Source organism: Scyliorhinus torazame, chromosome 19 (genome assembly GCF_047496885.1).
Source record: "Scyliorhinus torazame isolate Kashiwa2021f chromosome 19, sScyTor2.1, whole genome shotgun sequence".
Classification (NCBI taxonomy): domain Eukaryota; kingdom Metazoa; phylum Chordata; class Chondrichthyes; order Carcharhiniformes; family Scyliorhinidae; genus Scyliorhinus; species Scyliorhinus torazame.
Window position 1 is genome coordinate 117,530,041 of NC_092725.1, and position 21,367 is coordinate 117,551,407.

General features: G+C 47.4%; 1 protein-coding gene and 1 long non-coding RNA gene across 3 annotated transcripts in view; one reads left to right on the plus strand and one right to left on the minus strand.

Annotated features, from left to right (window-relative positions):
• ptprr (protein tyrosine phosphatase receptor type R) overlaps positions 1-21,367 on the minus strand; it is a 371,240-nt gene that overhangs the window by 145,229 nt on the left and 204,644 nt on the right. The window lies entirely within an intron of this gene.
• The window catches only part of LOC140396460 (uncharacterized), a 110,523-nt gene continuing 100,701 nt past the window's right edge, over positions 11,546-21,367 (plus strand). The window contains exon 1 of the long non-coding RNA XR_011936544.1: positions 11,546-11,646. This is a non-coding gene — a long non-coding RNA (uncharacterized lncRNA). The remainder of the gene's footprint in view (positions 11,647-21,367) is intronic.

Here is a 21,367-nt window from a genome sequence, read left to right on the forward strand (position 1 = left end):
TCCTGAGAGATGTGATATGGGGATCAATTAAATGGAAATTGCTACCTGATTTAGATGGTTCACTCGAAGAGGCCCGCATACCCAGCATTGAGCTTCAACTGCTGGTGACCTGCTAGGGAATGGTCATATTGGGAATTCCAGTCAGGGGACAACAGGTTCCAAAGGATTGGCTGTCCATTGATATTAATCATTGTAGCCAAACTCCTGAAGTTCCATCTAAACAGCAAGAATTCTCAAAGCCTGTTCCGTAGAGGTTTGGTGCAAGACCTTCTGCGAGAGACAATGGCAAGAAGGGACAGGAGGTGATGAAACACCCCTGGCAATGTATCATTTGCCTGGAGCACAATTCAGAAGTTCAGGCTATATATAGGCTCGTGGTCTCCTCAGGATGTTACATAGTGGAAGAGTTAACAGAGGTAAGGCTGGAGGTGACAAAAAGATAAAATATGTGCGTACGTTGGAAAATCTCTAATTTTTAGTTCACTTTAAAGCCAGAAGCATACAAACACAGCCAGCAATTTGCATATTTTCTTTTGCAACCAGAGCAAATTGTAGTGACAAAAATAAACACTCCTCGACACAGTGTAATTTACTAAAGGGAGGATTCTGTCGCCAGTCTACGGGCAATCTTTGTCCAAGATAGAATGAATGTTTTTTCCACTATTTATGAGTTGATTGTGTGTGAACCTGCCAAAGAACTGAGTTCCCCCATTAAAGGGCCATTGCCTCTCCAATGGCCAGATTGCTTAGCTGAGGGTCTCGGGAGTCTTTCTTCCACTGTGGGGTGCTTTGTCCTTTTTAAGGTTCCGAGTCATCACTTCGAGTAATGCTGAAATTGGTGTTGGGTGTCCATTATGTGTACACAGTGAGTCCTGGCCCAGAAAAATGGGGCAGGACTGTGGCAGATAGGAACGGTCGGTGGACGCTCTGCCCCATTTGTTAGAGGAGAAATGCCCCCATGAATTTGCGAGTAACTCCTATAGATTTCAGCACTCTGCTTCGTGAGCACTTTCTTCAAAGTATCGTCTGTCTCCCCACAACACAGGAAATGCTAGCCACAAGAAATGCCCACCTACAATTAAGCTACCACAATAAAGGAAAGCATAACTATGTTTTAGACATCATAGCCTGGATGCAATTTTAGTCAGAATAGAATAGACAGCACAATAAGTATTGCTAACAATAGTCTCTGCTCTTTCAGCTCATTCTTTTCTCATTAAAGTGGAGTTTATGCTCAAACCCTTTCGCAGCTATCATTTATTTTTGCTCCTGTTTACACTCCTCTGGAAGAAGTTGACTCTTTGTTTTGATATTTTTCTATGGATACCCGTTATTCTTTGATACATCACGCAAACGGATATTCTTCCTGCGTAAGCTTAAGATGTGACTGGCAGTAGGCCATGAGGCTGTAAGAGACATCATAAACTTGAGCTTGTTCAAAACTCTGCTGCCCCTATCCTGACACATAAGTCCTGTTCGCTTTGTGCTTCCTGAACTACTTTGGTTTTTGATCCAGCAAAGCCTTGAACTTAAAACTTGCAACCTTGTTTTCAAATAACTCTGAGGTTTCATGGGGCGGGATTCTCCGATATCGGCGCGATGTCCGCCGACCGGCGCCAAAAACGGCGCCAATCAGTCCGGCATCGCGCCGCCCCAAAGGTGCGGAAGTCTCCACATCTTGTGGGGCTGAGCCTCACCTTGAGGGGCTAGGCCCGCGCCGGACTGATTTCCGCCCCGCCAGCTGGCGGGAAAGGCCTTTGGTGCCCTGACAGCTGGCGCGGAAATGACTTTGCCGTGTGGCGCATGCGCGGGAGCATCAGCGGCCGCTCACGGCATCACCGCGCATGCGCAGTGGAGACCATGGCGAAGGTGCAAGGAAAAGAGTGCTCCCATGGCACAGGCCCGCCCGTGGATCGGTGGGCCCCGATCGCGGGCCAGGCCACCGTGGGGGCACCCCCAGAGGCCAGATCGCCCCGCGCCCTCGCCCAGGACCCCGGAGCCCGCCCGCGCCGCCGTGTCCCGCCATCCCAAAGGTGGTTCAATCCACGCCGGCTGGCGTGGGTTTACAGCGGCGGGACCTCGGCCCATCGCAGACCGGAGAATCGCCGGGGGATTCTCGCCGACCGGCGCGGCGCGATTCCCGCCCCCGCCGAATCTCCGGTGGTGGAGAATTCGCAACACGGCGGGGGCGGGATTCACGCCGGCCCCCGGCAATTCTCCGACCCGGTGGGGGGTCGGGGAATCGCGCCCCACGTCTTTCTATATCTGCAACTACTTCTCACCCTAAAACTCCCCAAGATGCCTGCAATTCTCTAATTCTGGCCTCCGTGCACCCCGTATCTTAAATTCTCCAGCACTGCCAGCCATCTGCCAAGGTCTGAAATTCTGTAATTCACTCCTTAAATCTCTCCATCTTTCTTTCCTCCATTAAGACGTTTCTTAAAACCTACTTCTCTGACTACACTTTTGGACATCTGTTCAAATATCTCAATGTCAAATTTTGTTTCACCATGTTACAGTGATGGGATATTCCACTATGTTAAAGGCGCTATACGAAAATCGCATATAAAATTACATATAAATGTAATGCGTTGTTTGTAACTAAGCCTGATCTCATTCTCAGCTGACAGATACATGAATGCACAGCAATCTGGGGTCACTGAGTTGTAATGAGGGGCTTGATTTTCAATTTGGGTTGGGAACTCGACACCCAGATAATTTCAGGGTCCTGACAGTGTGCCACATCAGTGTCCTACGCTATCTTTAAATGTAAATGTCCTAGAAGGGTCGGAGACAAGTTCAGTATCCAAGTAGTGGCATCAACCGTGAGGTGGAAACTGCCTGCAAGCGGCAAAAGTAGACGGCAGCCATGATGGGGTCTTTCCCTGCCTTGTCAAAGAGATCAGGCAGCACCCTAGACGGCCAGCAACCTAAATGGTCACAAAAGTGGCCACACAGCGGCACAGTGGGTAGAACTGCTGCCTCACAGCGCCAGGAACCGGGTTCGATTCCGACTTTGCGTGGCTGTCTGTGTGGAGACTGTACATTCTCCTGCGTCTGCATTGGTTTCCTCCGGGTGCTCCAGTTTCCTCCCACAGTCCAAACATGTGCAGGTTAGGTGGATTGGTCATGCTAAACTGCCCCTAAGTGTCCAAAGGTTAGGTGGGATTAAGGGGGTGGGGCCAGGGAGTGGGCCTGGGTAGGATGCTCTTTCAGAGGGTCGATGCAGACTCGATGGGCCGAATGGTTTCCTTCTGCACTGGAGATATCCTATGGATAATTTTACAGTTCCCCATTGAGGAATCCTGTCATTAATTTGTATTAATATTCTGAGCTACAAAACCAGAATAGCAGGACTACTATTCAAGATGTCCTGCTACATTGGCGGAATATCCCAGTTGTACACGCCGATGGGATATTCTTGTCCCATTGACGACGCACGGGTTTCCTGGCGGTGAGGGGTGCAGCTAATGGGAAATCCTACTGACAATGGCGGGACCAGAAAATCCTGCTGGCGGACTAGCTCCGCAGCCACAAAACAAGCAACGGGTTTCTCGGTAAATCACGCCTGTTAGTTACACTTAATAGGCAAGTATGTGGCAAACCTTCAGACAAACTAAACTACAATAAGCCACATGATATTTTATTGCAATAACTCTTCCCCTTCGCCTAACAAAATACTTTTGCAAACATTTTTCCCTCAGGACTGTCCCTTTAAGTGGCACATTGCAAGCTAAAATTAAATGCTAACCGAATGACACATCTCAGTGGAGTTCTGAGCTTTTTAATGAATACAATGGGCTGATGATGAGATTAATCTGTAAGAGAATCACCAGATACAGACTGGTTTTGATCCAAGTCTTCTGTGGTTTTGAGCAATGAAAATAAATTTCATATGTTCGTCCTTATGAGGTCACAATAAAACAGTGACATTCCAGCATGGTTTCCTTTTTATTTTCCAGCTAAACACAACATTAAAAAGTTAAATTAATGATTTATTTGCCTCATGTGAAAGAGCACACAAACCGCTATGAAGACGATGCTTCTTTAGTGGTCTGCGTGATATAACTTTTAGTTCCATTTAAAGAGTTTGTCATAATTCACTGTTGTGCTCATGACATGAGCTCTCTGGTCGCCTTGTGAAAATTAAAACCATATCCAAACAGGCCTCAGCGAGATGGCTTTTGCGTGTTTGATGTTCTGTGCGTAGATTTCTCATGCTAATATCAAATGGCAAACTAAGCATGTGGGCCAAATAATGACAGATGGAATTTAATATAGGCAAGCAATGCAAAGTACTGCACAATATGATTCAAAATGAGCAATCCTCTGGTCGAAATGCATGGTCAGAGGGCCAGCTTGCAAGAACCCAATTTATTGCCTGGCTGTAAATTCCATTGTGGATGTGTGACACAAGAGCACTCAGCTTCACCGCTGACAGATCATAGATTATCATAGAATTTACAGTGCAGAAGGAGGCCATTCGGCCCATCGAGTCTGCACCGGCTCTTGGAAAGAGCACCCTACCCAAGGTCAACACCTCCACCCTATCCCCATAACCCAGTAACCCCACCCAACACTAAGGGCAATTTTGGACACTAAGGGCAATTTATCATGGCCAATCCACCTAACCAGCGCATCTTTGGACTGTGGGAGGAAACCGGAGCACCCGGAGGAAACCCACGCACACACACGGGGAGGATGTGCAGACTCCGCACAGACAGTGACCCAAGCCGGAATCAAACCTGGGACCCTGGAGCTGTGAAGCAATTGTGCTATCCACAATGCTACCGTGCTGCCCATTTTTGAACTCAATTATCTATGCAGAAACCTCAGTACAAGCATGTGTCTAATTTCTATTGATCACTTCATGACTGGACATCCCAACTTTATAACGCATGGGCTTGGATATATAGAGCCCCTTTCATGATCCCAGGTCATCCCAAAATGCTTTCCAAATTGATGAAGCACTTTTGTAGTGTCGCTATTATTGTAATGTAGGAATGTGGCAGCCAGCTGTGCACAAGATCCCAGAAGAGGATGACTAGATAATCTCAGACATATTCTCCGGTCCGCCAGCCAAGTTTTCTTGGGCGGCGCGCCCTCACTGGCAGTGATATTCTCTGTTCCCGCCAATGGGATTTCCCATTGTGACCACCCCACGCCACTGGGAAATCCGGTGCAACGGAGAATCCCGCCGGCGGAGGGGCCTGCTGTCTATTTTTTGTTATTTCGGCAGAGGGATAAATATTAGCCAGGACACTGAGCAAAGGCCATTCTCGTACTAATACCTCTGTTATTTTAATAATAAATATAATATACCCTTATTTTCTACAACATCTCTAATATTGCTATAATGCTACAATCTGTAACAGTCTCAAAGTCTGGTAACTGTTGCATGTGCGTCAGACAATGCCTTTCAAATGTGTCATGAATGGAAGTCTCAAAGTTTTGCTGTGAATCATAGATTTACAGCACAAAATGAAGTCATTCAGCGAATTGTATTTTTGGTCACTGAAATGAGGACTTTGTTGTTAAATTAACAACATTTAACCAATAAAAGGTGATCCAACCTAACCCTACCTGCCGGCTCTTGATCTGCATCCTTGTCAATTATAGTACTTCAAGCAACATATCCAATTATTTTTAAAATGCAATTAGCGTTCCTGTCTCTCCCGAGCATACAGGCAGTGAATTCCAGGCCCTCATTGTCATAATATACATCTATGTATACAATGGAGTGCATACAGGCACACAGGATGACCAGTAAGCACACTGAACAGAGCAGCCAATCACCAGACAGGACACGACCACTATAAAGCCAGAGGGCACCAGTTTTCCCGCTCTCTCGGAGCCCAGCCTCTGAGACAGTCAGCGCTCGTGAGCTAGCCAGTGCCTACACCATGTGATAGCTAAGTTAGTCTGGTCAGGCTAGTGTCAGGTCTCCAGTCAAGTCAGCATAGTGTCGACCCACAGTTGAACACGTATAATAGTTTGGATGTTGAATAAAATTGAGTAGCATTTTATCAAGTGTTGGAAGTCTGTTTCTCGCTACACTGCATCAAGTGTAGCCACATCAACCCAGCCTACCCAACACATCATGGTACCAGCTGAATGAAGCTGAAAATTTGACGGACCTACCTTGAGTGAATCAGTGCTGACCAGCAAACAGCCATCCGGTGACATGGAAAACGTCCGCCCTCCTCCGCAGCTCCGCATCGCCGGCAACCTCGGTGCAAATTGGAGGATCTTCAAACAAAAGTTCCAACTCTATCTCGAAGCCACCATCCTGAGGCCGCATTGGACGCCAGGAAAATCGCACTATTCCTGACCACGCCACCCACATCTACAACTCCCTTACATTCGCTGAAGGCGAAGACAAGCCAACATTTAAAACAGTCCTACTGAAGTTCAACAGCCACTGCGACATTCAGGTGAATGAGAGCTTTGAACGGTACGTTTTCCAGCAGAGGCTTCAGGATAAGGATGAACCTTTTCAATCTTTTCTGACCCATCTCCGCATCCTCGCGCAGTCATGTAACTATGACTCGACCACTGATTCCATGATCCGGGATCAGATCGTTTCCGGGGTCCACTCCGATTCCCTTCGCCAGCAGCTCCTGAAAGTCAAGCAGCTCACCCTCACCATCGCCATCGAAACGTGCGTTCTCCACGAACAAAACAATCGGTACTCCCACATCAGGGCGGCAGAAACAGCAAAGCTAACCTCCCACGAGGCGGAATGGGTGCAGGCCATCGCGCAAATGCAGGGCCTAAGTATCGACGAGAGTGGCCATTCCGCGCGCTTTTCCCGGGCCCCTGCGCATGCGCGCCACGACCGAGGGGACGGCGAGACCGACGACCAGACTGCGCAGGTGCGTACGTCGTTCAATCGCACTGCGCATGCGCGATGGAGCATGGAACGCGCTGACGTTGGCGTCATGACGTGTCCGAATTGTGGCTCCGCCCATTTAAAGCGGCAATGTCCGGTAAAATCACGACGGTGTCTACAATGTGGCAAGCTTGGCCACTACGCAGCCCTTTGCAGATCTGCTCCACTGCCCAGCATCCAGCGATCCCAGCCGCGGCGCAGAAGCGCCCATTCAATACAGCAGGCCATGCCAGACTCCGACCCTGACAGCCCAACAGATCCTGATGCTGCGTGCCTCAAATCTCCATACCGGGTGGGCATCATTACGGCGCATGCGCTGCCTTTCTCCAAGACAGTGACTCACCTCTCGATCCTCAGCGTGGATCCCGACGATGAGTGGTGTGCTGTACTCACAGTCAACAAGGCTCGCATCCTGTTCAAAATGGACACCGGCGCATTGGCGAACCTCATCTCCACGTCCAATCTCGACACCATCTGCGTCAGACCAAGCATTCTTCCACCGGCCTGCCAGCTTCTTGACTACAATGGCAATGCCATATCTGCCAGTGGCTCATGCCAACACGGAGTTTCCAATAAGTAATTTAAAGCGACACTGCGATTTGAGATCGTGGGACCTGACAGAGCATCTCTGCTCGGTGCTCGGGCTTGGTTCAGCGACGGCCTCACCTGATGAGAACTTCCAGGCTGAAATTGATGACATCATCACGCAGTACCACAGTGTGTTCGATGGAATAGGCACACTCCCATACCGATACAAAATCCTGCTCAAACCGAACGCCACCCCTGTGATCCACGCACCACGTCGGGTGCGGGCACCCCTCAAGGACCGCCTCAGGCAGCAGTTACAGGATCTCCAGGACCAGGGCATCATATCAAAGGTCACAGAACCCACGGACTGGGTCAGCTCCATGGTCTGCGTCAAGACGCCGTCAGGGGAGCTTCGAATCTGCATCGACCCCAAGGATTTAAACCGATACATCATGAGGGAACATTACCCGATACCAAATCGAGAGGAGTTGACCAGCGAGATGGTTCATGCCAAACTCTTTATGAAGCTGGACGCCTCCAAAGAGTTCTGGCAAATACAGCTGGATGCATCCAGTCGCAAGCTGTGCACATTCAATACCCCGTTCGGTCGCTACTGCTACAACCGGATGCCTTTTGGCATCATCTCTGCCTCAGAGGTATTTCACCGCATCATGGAACAGATGATGGAGGGTATCCAGGGGGGGGTATCCAGGGGGTGCGCGTGTATGTTGACGATGTCATAATCTGGTCCACAACTCCTCAAGAACACATCGATCGCCTCAAGCAGGTATTCCACAGAATCCTTGAGCATGGCCTCCGACTCAACAGAGCCAAGTGCTCGTTCGGTCAATCAGAAATCAAATTCCTTGGTGACCACATCTCGCAGCAAGGCGTGCGAACAGATACTGACAAGGTCTCGGCGATCAACGCCATGAAGACCCCAGAAGAGGCGGTCCTCCACTTTCTAGGGATGGTCAACTTCCTCGGGAAGTTCATTCCTAACATGGCGGCACACACCACAGCCCTCCGCCATCTCGTCAAAAAGTCGACGGAATTCCAGTGGCTGCCCGCTCATGAAAACGAATGGCGTGAGCTGAGGGCAAAATTCACCACAGCCCCAGTTCTGGCGTTCTTCGACCCTACCACAGAGACCAAAATATCCACTGATGCGAGCCAGGACGGTATTGGGGCGGTGCTCCTCCAACGGGATGACTCCTCCTCATGGGCCCCAGTTGCGTATGCCTCCAGAGCCATGACGCCCACTGAGCAACGGTACGCTCAGATCGAGAAGGAATGCCTGGGCCTCCTAACGGGAATCGACAAATTTCACGACTATGTGTATGGCCTCCCAAAATTCACGGTTGAGATGGACCACAGGCCACTAGTCCACATAATACAGAAGGATTTGAATGACATGACGCCTCGGTTAGAACAAATCCTTCTCAAGGTACGCCGCTATGACTTTGAACTTGTCTACACGCCAGGCAAAGAACCCATTGTTGCAGATGCCCTTTCCAGGTCTATCACAACACCGTGTGAACAAACTGACTTTGTCTGCCAAATCGATGCGCAGGTGCAATTGTGTGCCTCCAACCTTCCGGCCACTGATGAGAGGGTCATCCAAATTTGTGAGGAAACGGCCAAGGATCCTCTGCTGCAGCGTGTGATGCAGCACCTCACGAATGGCTGGCAGAAGGGACAGTGTCCCCAGTTTTACAACGTCAAGGACGACCTGACGGTGGTGGACGGCATCCTCATGAAGCTCGATAGGATTGTGATTCTGCAGAGCATGCGAGTTATGGTGCTCGGCCAACTCCATGAGGGTCACCTGGGGGTCGAGAAATGTCAACGCAGAGCTCGAGAGGCAGTCTTTTGGCCGGGCATCAGCCAGGACATTGCCCACACGGTCCTCAACTGCTCCATATGTCAGAAATTTTAGCCAGCTCAACCCAAAGAAACTGCAGCAACATGAGATAAGCTCCCCATGGTCCAAAGTCGGTGTCAACCTTTTCCACGCCAAGGGGCGTGACTATGTCCTCCTGGTCGACTACTTCTCCAATTACCCTGAAGTGGTGAAACTGTCCGACCTCACGTCGAAGGCGGTGATTAAAGCATGCAAAGAAATGTTTGCCAGGCATGGGATACCGCTCACGGTGATAAGTGACAAGGGTCCCTGGTTTTACAGCCAGGAATGGTCTGATTTGGCCCGCCTATACAACTTTCGTCATGTAACCTCCAGCCCTCACTACCCGCAGTCAAACGGGAAGGCTGAAAATGGGGTCCATATCATCAAGAGATTACTATCTCTATCGACGCAACAGACGGGCGCTGCGCAGAGTTCCACGCCCGCCACCTAACCATGATGTCCCGCCTCACACAATGCTTCCTCCGGACGTGCCCTACCACGAGGCCACCGATCTACCAGCAATCCTGCCGACCTCTGTGACCACCACATTGGCGGCGGACCCGCCTATCCAAGTGCAGGCGGCCCCTGATCCACCCTTGAGGCGGTCAACCAGAATTTGTCGCCCGCCACAGAGACTAAACTTATAGACTGAACTTTTGCACGTCTGTGTTACCTTATCGTTTTGACCTCTGTAAATATCGTTGTTACTGTTTCATCTGCCCTATATCTGCACTAGCGACACCTTCCTGTGTACATAAGGTCATTTTAGCACATTCTGTATATCGTCACGCACATATACACATCCACACGCACATGCACCTTAATATTTATTATCTCAACACACACAATAAAGAGGGGCAACACGGTAGCATTGTGGATAGCACAATTGCTTCACAGCTCCAGGGTCCCAGGTTCAATTCTGGCTTGGGTCACTGTCTGTGCGGAGTCTGCACATCCTCCCCATGTCTGCGTGGGTTCCCTCCGGGTGCTCCGGTTTCCTCCCACAGTCCAAAGATGTGCAGGTTAGGTGCATTGGCCATGATAAATTGCCCTCAGTGTCCAAAATTGCCCTTAGTGTTGGGTGGGGTTACTGGGTTATGGGTTATGGGGATGGGGTGGAGGTATTGACCTTGGGTAGGGTGCTCTTTCCAAGAGCCGGTGCAGGCTCGATGGGCCGAATGGCCTCCTTCTGCACTGTAAATTCTATGAAAAAAAAAAATTTCTATGAAAAAAAAATAGGGGGGATGTCATAATATACATCTATGTATACAATGGAGTGCAGACAGGCAGCGTTTGACACACAGGATGACCAGTAAGCACACAGAACAGAGCAGCCAATCACCAGACAGGACACGACCACTATAAAGCCAGAGGGCACCAGTTTTCCCGCTCTCTCGGGACCCAGCCGCTGAGACAGTCAGAGCTCGTGAGCTAGCCAGTGCCTACACCATGTCTGGTCTGGTCAGGCTAGTGTCAGGTCTCCAGTCAAGTCAGCATAGTGTCGACCCACAGTTGAACACGTATAATAGTTTGGATGTTGAATAAAATCGTGTTGCCTTTTATCAAGTGTTGGAGGTCTGTCTCTCGCTACACTGCATCAAGTGCAGTTCACCTCGACCCAGCCTACCCAACACATCAGTCACCACCTTCTGGGTGAAAATAATTTCCCAGCTCCCCTTCAACCCTTCTGCCAATTAATTTAAAACACTGTGCCTGAGTTACTGATATTTCTGCTAAGGGAAGTAAGTGATTCTCGTTCAAAAATTAACATTGTTAATTTAACAGTGGAGTCCTTCGTTCAGCAATCAAAAACCCGAATGATTAAATGAAAATGAACAAAAAGAAGCTCGATTTAGTCTTCGTTACCAATAAGGGAGAAGTAAGAAGAAAAAACTGAGCAATGCAAAGCAATATTTTTCTCAGAATGAGGGAGATTGAAAAAAAAGGCAGCTTTTCCATTATGGAACTATTAAGCTTTAGTTTAATAATAATAATCTTTATTAGCTAATTTGACTGCAGTTGGAGATAGGTAGTGCGAGAGAAGGCAGCTCTCGCAGCTCTGTTACAAGCAGTTCGTTTTAGAAGGCTAATCAGCCTTTCGAGAGGAAAAGCTATCCGGTGGAGTAATGGTTAAGAGAAAAGATGCCGGAAATCTAAAGTCCAGCTCGTTAAGGAAATTAGAGAAGCAAAGTTTCCAAGAAATCTGGAGTTAAGTGAACAGAGGAAACTGGAAAGCAGAACAGAGTGTTGAGTAAAGTCACAGAGATTTGAAAAGGAATTGGAGGGTGAGAGGCCAGAAAGATATCTGCATGATGCTGAGGTTTGTGGGAAATTATTACAGTTTGTGAGACATTATTTGAAATAATTGTGGAGATCCGTGGCTAGACCTCGGAGTTTGTGTAAAAGTCTTTAAGACAAAGGAAACCTGAAGGAAGTAGTGTAAAACCCAAAAGGTAAACATTGATGGAATCAGCGAAGGGAAAGTATAATTTAAAAGTAGATATGAAAGCGTGACTTTTGAAAGCAAAATTTTAAGCCATTTGTGTGGAAGCCGGAGTTCACTGATAGAAGGTGGCTCACGGTATAAGAATCATCTGGGGGAGGGAGTCTGAGGGAAAATCCACAGGCATTAACTTGGGTTGAGAGAGGAGTGTGTCTTATCACAATCATCTTGTGTGCTTAAAAGGGACTTTGCGTGTTCATGAGGCATTGTAGCTTAAGATGTACTTCATAACCCGTGTTAATCTTAAAATCTGTGTAATGGTTAAACTAAAAGGGGAGTAAAATAGTTGTGTTATAATCCAATCTTATCATGTTTAATAATTTTTTTATCTTGTTGTTAAGACTAATGAGTGGTCTTGTATCTCTGTTCCTCCACCTTTTATAAAAAGTAAAAGTTGATAATTTGAGCCAAGGTTCCATTCTGGGGTCTTCCCAACCAATTATAACATCAATGAGTATCATAACACAAGCCCAGCTTTCAAGTGGATAACCTTCCATCAGAACAGAGGCAACACTAGGCTGATCCTGGGTGTGGGTCATGTTCTCTCTTACATCACAGTGTGTGTACGTGCTGTACTCAGTCCCACATTAACCCAAAAGTGCCAGACCCTGATACTACACTTGTGAATAATGTGGACCTCATTTTAGGGCGTCAGAGTGCTGGGAGGTGTTAGGATACTGGAAGAGAAACCCCAGCCCATTTGCAATTTGTAAAACTGTGAGGAAAGGATACTTCACCACAGGAGTGATGACTCTGACCAGTAGATATATTTTATGTTAAAACAAGCTTTAATTTAAACACAGAATTAACCACATTAACATCAAATAAATAGCTTTACAACTAACAGTTAAACAGTTCTGAAATACACAGAACAAATGTTAACTCACTATCCACGCCTGCCACCATATATTTTCCAACTAAGCAACCCAATACAGTTCAAAATCCACTCATAAATAAAGTTAGCAATCAGGGTTACTTGCGGTGCTCCCCTCAGAATCACTCCCCCCCCCCCCCCCCCCCCCAAATTATTCTTATACCATGAGACACCTTCCCTCACTGAACTCCGGCTTCCACGCAAATGGCTTAAGGTTTTGCTTTCATAAGTCACGCTTTCATATCTACTTTTAAATTATACTTTCCGCGCAGACCTTTTGAGAGAGAACGTTTCAGGAACAACCTGAAAATCCTTCCGTCTTGTCAGACTCAAATCCAATAGCAAGCTGCCAAAAACTACAGACAGACCTATCTCCTCCCATTAATTACATCATCTGTATCTCACAAATATGTCTCATGGCCTGCTTAGCTAGGAACTAAACACAGTCCCTCAAATTATCTACACCCCAAGGAATCTCCTTTCCATAAACAATATTCCATTAGCCATCTATTTGTAAACAAGTAAATGGTTAGAATCAATGATTACCTCACCTTTTACAATACCTTACTCACAGCCTTCGCAGATATCCTGCCTGTATGTATTTGAACCCAATGGTAATACCATTGAATGTTAGGGGGCGATGGTTTGATTTTCTCTTTTTGAGATGGTCATTGCTGACCCTCCAAAAGATAATTCTACCTCGGCCCACTCCCCACTGTGCTGTATGGCGTATTTCACAACCACCCGTTATTACAACAGGGTGCCTTCCATTTCCCAGTTTGATTGACAGCTCCAAATGGTCATACTTTGAAGTGAAACTATGAAATCCAATGTTTGTTTTTATTAGGGATTAAGCACTTGAATGGAATGCTGTTGTTACAAGGATGTGGTTGAAGGAATGTACATTTTTCTTATGAATGAGAGTGCTTTTTAAAAAAATGAAGTCTGCAATAGACACGCAACTTTATTTTAATTAATCGCAAGTTAGGTCCTCAGGTCTGCCTATGGTGAATACTGGGTGAGTTGACATGATAGGTGTAATGGTCATGGGGGGGGGGGGGGCGCTGGTTGGCGTTAAATTGTTATAGGGGCTATAAAGGGGATAGGGTGGCATAGATGATATAAGAGACAAATGGTGGGCAGAGGGGCAGAGGCTGACATGGAGTGTATGAGGGATCATGGTGTGGGTAGGGAGCATGAATGAGGCATGAGGAGGTTTTTTTGTTTTATTGTTTTGTTTAAAATGTTGGACACAGTGCCAGAACAGAGAGGAAGGACTTCCAGCAAACCTGCCTCTGGACCCAGTAGCCCCCCGCACTCATCCCGGGGGCACTGGGTGAAGAGGTACAAATTGGTTACTTTTATCTTGAAGTTCAATAGAATTCCAAATCTAAGCACTGCGTCCAGCATCGTACAGTCGGGGAGAGGGGGACTTTGGCAGGGGCTGGGGTCACTGTTGGGGGGTGGTCCGGGGGTTGCGAGCCGGCCAAAGAGGGGGCACTATTTGGCAGGCCGGGTCCGCAGGCCGGTGCTATGTTGCACAGCGCAGCCACTGCAGGCCGCCGCCGTACGCATGCGCGGCCACGGACCCGGCAATTCTCATGCCGTATCGGCAGGCACAGCCGGATTCTCTACGCTGCATGTCTAATAGCTCACCACCAAACGGAGGATCAGCTGCCGTTTTGCGCCGGACTTTCAGTCGTAAAATGACACCGTTCCCACGCCGGCGTCAGGACATAGCCTGAAAATTGGAGAATCCTTCTTGTTACTGATGATACTGCAACAATCCTCCGCAGTTGTCAGGTGGCGAAATGAAAATATATATATATATATATATACACAGTTTAATGAAGGTATTATGGAATACTACAAGATGAATCAGTATGATTTTTACATTGTAATAAACCACATTATCAAGATCTTGAGCTGGCATGTGTTAACATCCAGCTCTCTCCACTAGATGGTGATCTTAGACTTCAATTTTTTTGCCATTATATTAGAAGGCACCTGATGGAATGTTAAACATGACCATACAAACAGGCAACAAGCCGTGCCTGATTTCTTGCACGTAGAAAGAATTGGCGAACTTGGCGATGTGCCAGTCTCAATGTATGAGTTGGTAGGTTGACAAACTGACTGGTAGGATCCAAGATAGGTACAAGATGCATGAGAAGATATTCATTCCTGTTATAGTGACTTTGCCTTGAAGTCACTTGGGCAGAGATGTGAGCAGATTATTTAATCTGTTTGTCACCATAGATGATTTGCTTTTCTGGGGTGGGGATGGGGGAGGAGTAATTCTTTCAGACAGAGTCAAGAGTTCCAGTGTTGCGTTTGCTCAGGGTATGTGAAACCAATCCCTCAAGGTTGCAAAGTGGGAACATTTATGCATGTGGTAACAGCTAGTGCAATGGGACAGGTCGCCAGTTGTGCATCTTTAGCAGTGACACAAGCTGTTAGTTGCAATTTTACTATCTGGCTGTACAGCTGCTGACTGAACAAATGCACACACCCGCACATTTGTGTTCAAAACAAAAGTGTGGACTGTCATAATATCCACTCATGTATATAATGAGATGCAGACAGGCAGTGATTGACACACAGGATAACCAATGAACACACATGACACATAACAACCAATCACCAGACAGGACACCACCACTATAAAGCACACAGGGCATTAAGACTCTCCCTCTCTCTACAGGACACAGTTACTGAGATAGTCAGAGTGCACAAGCCAGTAAGCACTATCAACATGAGGTAGAGAGTTAGTCTGGTCAAGCCAATAGGAGGTTATCACTTAGATTGCTCGAGTGTGAACCCACAGCAGCCTATGTACAGCAATCAGGAAGTTCAATAAAACAGTGTTGGACCATCTCCTGTGTCAGAAGCCTGTTTCTAGTTTCACTGCATCCAGTTGCAGTCAATGTTGAACCAACTTACTTAACACATCATGGACCTCGCTTCACCAGCTTCCAACTGTTGACAGGATAGGTGACCTCTAATCGGGGAGATTGTATATGTAGATATGAAACTTTACATTTCAGCATTTGGCTCAACAACAACTGTGCAATAAAGAATACCTATTTCAGGCAATCACACGACTGATGCACAGATTCATGAGCTGCATCTGTTGCAGCATATGTGAAGTTAGCGAACATCAAGGCATCAAATCAATGTTATCTTTATCAAATTCATTGATACATTTCTCAGCATTCCATTATCTTTATAGTTGGTGCAATATTTTCAACCCATGCTAGACATAGACCCCTACGAGGTCCATACTGAATATCTAATAATCGTTATTAATAATCTTTATTAGATTACAAGTAGGCTTACATTAACACTGCAATGAAGTTACTGTGAAAATCCCCTAGTTGCCACATTCCGGCGCCTGTTCGATACACTGAGGGAGAATTCAGAATGTCCAATTTCCCTAACAACACGTCTTTTGGGACTTGAGGGAGGAAACCGGAGCACCCAGAGAAAACCTCTACACAACAAATTAAAATATGGGCTGCAATGTCAACGCTTCCCATTCAATTTTGTTATTCCAATAGCCACAATATAGTTACAGGCTACCCATTAATCTGATAGAGAACCAAAGGAGTCTGCATAAATTTGACGGATGCAAGATAGACTGTTCAATCACACACAATAAAATAACTGCTGTAATTGCTATTAGCTGAATTCTCTGGTCGTCGGGGTTCTCTGTTCCCGTCAGCAGCGCACTCCCACCTGTGGGTTTCCGGGTGGTGAGGGACCGTATCAATGGGAAATCCCATTGACAAGCACTGGGAACAGAGAATCCCACCGCCAGTGAACGCGCACCACCGAGAAACATGCTGCTGGGGGACGGCAGAATCCAGCCCATTGTAATCTATTTTTAATGATGTTCGTTAAAAGATAAATCTTGGCCGGGACAGAGGGGAGAACACCCCTGCACCTCTTTAAAATATTGCCATGAGGTCTTTTACCTCTACCCGAGAAGGCAAACGGAGAGTCTGTTTAATGTCTCATTCAAAAGGCAAACAATTGTTGGCAACAGCACCGGCCATTTACAAATTGGGCAGGATTCTCCATTTGGGCGATGTAGCATGCACGCAAGAGGGTGACCCGCTCCCCCCCACCGACTCCTCTTCAGACAACCAACAGAGACCCCCTCATATCTCCCATCAGATGCCCAACAGAGATTCCCCTGAGGCCACCATAAGAAACCCTCACATTACAGACCCCCCATATCAGAGGCAAAATACATCACAAAGCTTTAAATTCCCTCAGATTCTGTGATCTTTCAAAGATAAATAGCTTTTAGTAGGATGTAATTGACAGGGTAATAGCTTCCAGATAGCTAGGTGGCTGTATTGTTTAATGTCATTTTCCTTCACACTTGAATGCATCCCACGTTACCTACTGTGAAGCTAACCACAATGTTTATAAACATCATGATACATCATGTTGACAACCAACTTCTCTAACACTGAAAATTAACTAGTATAAGTGTGGAGTCTCATTCCTTCAGATTTTGAGTTGTTTCAGGAGTCCCAAATATGTCAAATTTTAAATTTTACTTTTTGTTAACTTTTATCTCTCTCAGTCTAATCTTTGTTTCCCTCTCTATTTCTTTATCTGCACATGATTTGATATAGAATTAGACCCCCTTAATTCACCCCCTTCCTCCATATTTTGGCTGCTTATATTCCAACCCTTAAATCTCATTGGTTAAGAAGCTGCCCTATTGCTTGCCCTGTTTGTTCAGATCCTAGATGCCTTTCCCCCCTCACTGCAACGTTATCAGCTCGCACTTACAGCAGCCTGGTGAGCTAATTAGATTTTTGAGCTTAAGGAGACAGAGGCAAGTCTCCAGATTTTGGTCCAATATCCTCCAAGAGAAAGAACACAGTGGGCAGGATTTTCCGGTATCCGGCAGGTGGGCCGTACCGGCGCCAAAGAGTGGCGTGAACCACTCCGGCATCAGGCCGCCCAGAAGGTGCGGAATCCTCCGCACCTTCGGGAGCTAGGCCGATGCTGGAGGGGTTGGCGCCGTGCCAACCGGCGGCAAGTGGCCTCCGCCGGCTGGCACGAGTTGGCACATGCGTAGGAGCGCCAGCGTGTTCCCAGAACCGCTGGCATGATTCCTGCACATGCGCAGTGGGTTTCCTCTCCGCGCCGGCCATGGCAGAGGTTTACAGAGGCCGGCGTGGAGGGAAAGAGTGTCCCCACGGCACAGGCTCGCCCGCAGATCGTTGATACACATTCCTGCCGCATGCACACGCACCGGTGCCAGATACCCCCGTGCCCCCACCCCCCTCCGAGGTCTCCGCAGGCCGCCCGCAGAGCCAGGTCCCACCGGTAAGAACCTTGTGTAATTTACACTGGCAGAACTGACCGTAACCGGGCGGCCGCTCGGCCCATCGCGGAGCAGAGAATTGCCGGGGGGGGGGGGGGGGGCGGGCGCTGCCAATGGCTCCCGACCGGCGCGACGTGATTCCCGCCCCCGCTAAAAAAATGGTGCCGGAGAAATCAGCAGCCGCCGTCAGGGCGGAATTCATGCCGCCCCCCCGGCGATTCTCCGGTATTTTTGTTTACATTCACATTTTTTATCTACTGGCAAGCTTAGCAGATAAAAGATACCTCTGTATGAATACATTTCATGTTATGGTCAATTATTATAGAATCATTAAATATTACAACACAGAAAAAATATTTTTGTTCTTTCATGGGATATGGTCATGCCAGCACTTGTTGGCCATCCCTAATTACCCCCGAGAAGATCATCATCAGCCACCGTCTTGAACTGCTGCATTCTATGTATTATGGGTACTCCCACTGTGCTTATTAGAATGGGGGTTCCAGGATTTTGATCTTGTGACAGTGAAGGAACAACAGTATCGTTCCAAGTCAGAATGGTGGAGAGCTTGCGGGTGGTGATCCATGCGAATGCTGCCCTTGTCCTTCTAGATGGTAGAGACCCTGTTTGCAAGGTGCTGCCAAAGGTGCTTTGGCAATTTGCTGCAATGCATCTTTTATATATGATACACATTACTGCCACTGTCAGTGGTGGAGTGCCTCTGAATGTGGAGGGGAGATGATTAGGTCCCTTCTTGTTGGAGATGGTCATTGCTTGGCACTTGTGTGAATCATAGAATTTACAGTGCACAAGGAGGCCATTCAGCCCATCGAGTCTGCACCGGCCCTTACAATGAGCACCCTACTCAAGCCCACGTATTTACCTATAGTGCTAACCACTATGCTACTGTGCTGCACAGTGTGGCATGAATGTTACAAGTCAATTAACTGTCCAAGCCTGGATGTTGTCCAGGTCTTGTTGCAGTTGGACATGGACTGCTTCAGTATCTGAAGAGCCACAAATGCTACTGAACATTATGCAAACAGCAGTAAACATCCCCAATTCTGACCTTATGCTGGAAGGAAGGTCATTGATGAAGCAGCTGAAGATAGTTGGGCATGGACACCACCCTGAAGAATTCCTGCAGTGATGTCCTAGGACTGAGATGATTGATCTTCAACAACAACCATATTTAGCATCCACAAGCAGGTTGTTGCTTAGTGAGTGCCACTTGATAGCATGGTTGATGATCCCTTCCATCACTTTGCTGATGATTGAAAGTAGATTGATGGGTGGGAGTATCATTGACTGGATTGGACGAGATCTGTTTTTGTGGACCCGATGTCCCTGGACACTTTTCTACATTGCCAGGTAGCTGCCAGTGTTGTAGCCATTACAGCTTGGCTAGGGATGTGTCTTATTCTGATGCATAAGTCTTCAGTTGTCAGAGCCCATAGCCTTTGCAGTATCCAGTGTCTTAATTTATTTCTTTATATCACATGAGGTGAATCAAATTGGCCAAAGACTGGCATCTGTGATTCTGAGGACCTCAGAAGGAGGCTGAGATGTATCGTCTACTTGACACTTCTGGTTAAAGATGGTTGCAAATGTTTCAACCTAGTCTTTTGCACTGATGAATTGGGGTCGCTCATCAGTTTAGAAGGTTTAGCTCAGTTGGCTGGGCAGCTGGTTCATGGGGCAGAGCGAAAGGCTAACAGTCAATTCTTGCACCGGCTGAGGTTATGTCTGAAGGCTCTGCCTTCTCAACCTTGCCCCTCGCCTGAGGTGTGGTGGTCCTCAGGTTAAATCACCGCCAGTCAGCTCTCCCCCTCAAAGGGGACAGCAGCCTATGGTCATCTGGGGCTGGAACGACTTTACTTACATTGAGGATGGGGACATTTGTGGAGCCTTCCCGTCCTATCAGTGATTTAATTGTTCACCAACATTTGTGATGGTGGGATTGCAGAACTTTAGAATTCTTTTACCATATGACCTAACCACCCCCACCCTGTATTATTCAGCCCAGCGTTACATAAAAGGGATTATTGCTTTGCCATTTATCAGAGTTTGCTATGCATAAATTACCTGCCATATTCCTTACATTGTAGCACTGGCTTCACCTCCAAAGTGCATCATTGGCTGCAGAGTTCTTTAGACATCCAGAATCATGAAGGTTGCCATATAAAATAATTTTTTTTCAATTATTCTCATGGGGACTGCCTACAAATTAATTTTGATATAAGATAAATAATTCTGTCTTATATAGCTATGATTCATCTCATAAACAGAAAACAGATGAATGAGATGTGCATTGTCCTTCATTCAGTGTTAACCTCTGCAATGTAAAGGCTATTGGGAGAGATTCTCCAGTCGCCGACGATCCCCGTTTCCGACCAAATCGGGGATGGTGCCGCTTTCGTGATGCTCCGCCCCCTTCAAAGTGGATGTTGCCTGAGGCCCACCCCCCCCCGATGCTCCACCCCCAATCAGCCGAGTTCCCGACGGCATTCGTCGCGTGTGGTACCATCCGTCGGGAACTCGGTGTGGCGCCTGTGGACTCAGCGTAGTGCCGCCACAATTGGGGGAGAGCCGATCCGCGGACAGGGGGGGACTTTGTCAGGGGGTGGGGGCACTGTTGGGGGGTGGTCCGGGGCTCGCGAGGCGGCCAAAGGGGGGCACTATTTTGCAGGCTGGGTCTGCGAGCGGCCAGCGCCACGTTGCACGGGGCGGCAGCTGCAGGCCACTGCCGTGCGCATGTGCGGCCACGGACCCGACAATTCTCCGGGCCGTATTGGCAGCTAGAGCTGGGTGCTCTATGCTGCTCGGCTGCTAGCCCCCATCCAAGTAGAGGATCGGTGGCCATTTTACACCAAATCTTTGGTCGTTAAACAACACTATTCCCACGCCGGTGTCAGGACATAGCCTCAAAATCGCAGAATCCAGCCCATTGTTTTTGGATACATCACCTCAATGTCAGAATGTGATCTATTGTTGAGCGAGGAACTGTTATGTTACACTTTGATGTAATATGTCATTATTCTTTGTTTTGAGATCCAGAATGGTTTGATGGATGGATAATAAAGAAACCAGCAATTTTAAGATTGAAGCAAAACTAATTTATTGAATAACGATTAAATTAAATAGAGTTTGCACACTCTACAGAGCTATAACTATTAATACAGTAATCTATAATCTAATATTAACTAATGATATACTCGAGCTACTTCTTTCTCTAACGTAAACTATTCCTAGAGCTGTGACCAATTCCTCTCCTCTGTTCACACTGAACTACCCAAGATTCCCTGTTAGCTGGG